Raw genomic sequence first — 2,356 nt, 5'->3', positions numbered from 1 at the left:
CAAGAGGATAAATTTTTTTGTGATCTTGTCATCTATGGGCAAGCAGCCGTGGGTAAGACGCCACCCAAAACTGAATATCTAGGATGAAGCCCTTTTTTCCAAACTATCCTCCACCATCCTTGAATAGGTAATTTTTCTCTAAATTTTTCCCAAGTAGAAGAAGTTGAGAAAACACCTGATTAAGTCAGAGACCAGATTCACCTATCATGAGCAGCAATAGAAGGGAGGGAGATCAAGGACATGCGATTGCAAATAGACTGCATAAGAGGTGACTGCAAAGTGGGCAGATTCCATTGGCCATCTGAGATAAAATCTGAAATTGAAGCCCCGATCCTGCAATTGATGGGCTGATCATGAAATATTTCATCAAAAAACCTTGAAGAGCTAACCCATCGTTCATATAAGAAGTTAATTATGGCTCCATCACCCACAATCCAAAGTTCAAAATTGCTCACAAAATACCAGACTTTCCATAGGCTAGATATAATAGAAAAAGAACCGTTTAAGATTACCATCATCAGTCATATGTCTTCCTCTAAGGAAAGAAGAAAAAATAGAAAGGATCTGATCGAATGTGCCAGCTTAGTTTGGACAGCAAAGCATGGTTGACATCTCTGAGATGTCAAATGCCAAGACCTCTTTCAGATTTTGGTTTGTAAACATTGGTCCACTTAACAGTAATACTTTTGAAGGTATCAACATCACCACTCCAGATAAAAAAATTTATCCACCTTTTTTTTCCTATGAATCAGCAAATGAAAAAATTATATTAGAATAAGGGGATGTACGAAGAAAGCGTTCAGGCATACCTAGATGATCACAACAAATATAAAGAAATTAATAGAAAGGACTTTAAGCTCCACCTTTGGCATTGCCATCAGCAGAGACCTAAAGCCCATCTATCAATGCCCTAAAACCACACCTACGGCATTGCCGTCAGCAGAAGACTCAGAACAGAGAAACTACAAATGAAGAATAGGAAATCAAGTTGAAAAAAATCTAAATCTTGGTCTTTCCTGCACGTCCCAAAGGACTTCATCATTAACAAAATCAGGATGTGTCATCCAAGATATGGAAGATCGAGATGACGCCCCCTTTTTTTATAAAATATCTGCAATGGTATTTCCTTCTCTCATAATGTGGGTAATTGTTCATGTAATAGAAGAAAGGTAACTAATAAATTCCATCCATTGCTGCCGGAATATCCATGGGATGTTCTGGTTTGAGATGCTTGTTACCACAGCAATATAGTCGCAATCAACCCAAAGATGTAAAGCACCTTTGCATTTGGCTAAATGTATCCCAAAGAAAAAAGCTGCAAATTCAGCATAGAAATTTGAGTGGACCCCAAGGAAAGCTGAGAAACTCCCCATTGACTGTCCATCAGAGTTCCTAAGAATACCACCTCCACTTGAATTACCTAGATTTTCGAGGGTGCAGCCATCAATATTAAGCTTCAACAATTCTAAATCAGGCTTATGCCAGGAAACTTCTAAAATGCTCCTTTGAATTGGAGAGATAATTGATATTCGAAAAATTTTTGACACTCAAATCCTCCAACGATTTCACCTTTAACTTCATCATAGGAGCCATTTTGGTGATGTCCTTCATTAGTGCTTGTAAGATGACTAGAGAGTGCCTTTTCTTGTTTTCAAAACGTCTCTTGTTTCGCTCATACCATATATGCATGGGAATATGAATGAAACCTGACAACCAAATGCAATTGACAGGAACCATGCGAGCCTTCCTCTTCCACCACAATAAAAGATCATACTCAGAGAGGGAATTTGGCCAAGCTTGGTTGAAAAAGCCAAGAAACGTATCCCATAATTTCCTTGAAACTGGGCATTCCAGAAAAAGGTGAAAAAGAGATTCAGCTTGCTTGAGACAAAGAGAGCATCTAGAAGGTAGATGAATATCTCGTTGCTTTATTAAATCATCTGTAGGGAGCTTCAAGTGCATCCATCGTCATCCAAAAATTGAATGACGGGGGTGAAGGTAGTTCGTCCAAACAACAGAAAACCAAGGCAGTTTTGGGTTTTTTGACCTGATAATCTCCCAAGCAGACCTCACCGAAAAAATGCCATCAGTAGCTTCCTTCCAAACTCGCTGATCTGCTTCTAATCGAGAGGGAAGAGGGATACAGGCTGCTCTATTAAAAATAACCTGTAGAAAATTTGAAGACACACCCGGGAAATTCCAAGTCAAACCTGAGATGAAATTTGATACTTTAGTGGTGAAGTTTTTGAAGAAAGAAGGGTCCAAGCCCGATGCTTCAGCTATAGTAAAATCACCAAGCCATCTATCATGCCAGAAGTTTATAGACTCCCCATTTCCGATTATCCATCTCTCATTG

The sequence above is a fragment of the Macadamia integrifolia genome, chromosome 14 (genome assembly GCF_013358625.1).
Source record: "Macadamia integrifolia cultivar HAES 741 chromosome 14, SCU_Mint_v3, whole genome shotgun sequence".
NCBI classification, from domain to species: domain Eukaryota; kingdom Viridiplantae; phylum Streptophyta; class Magnoliopsida; order Proteales; family Proteaceae; genus Macadamia; species Macadamia integrifolia.
This window is presented reverse-complemented; position numbering follows the sequence as displayed.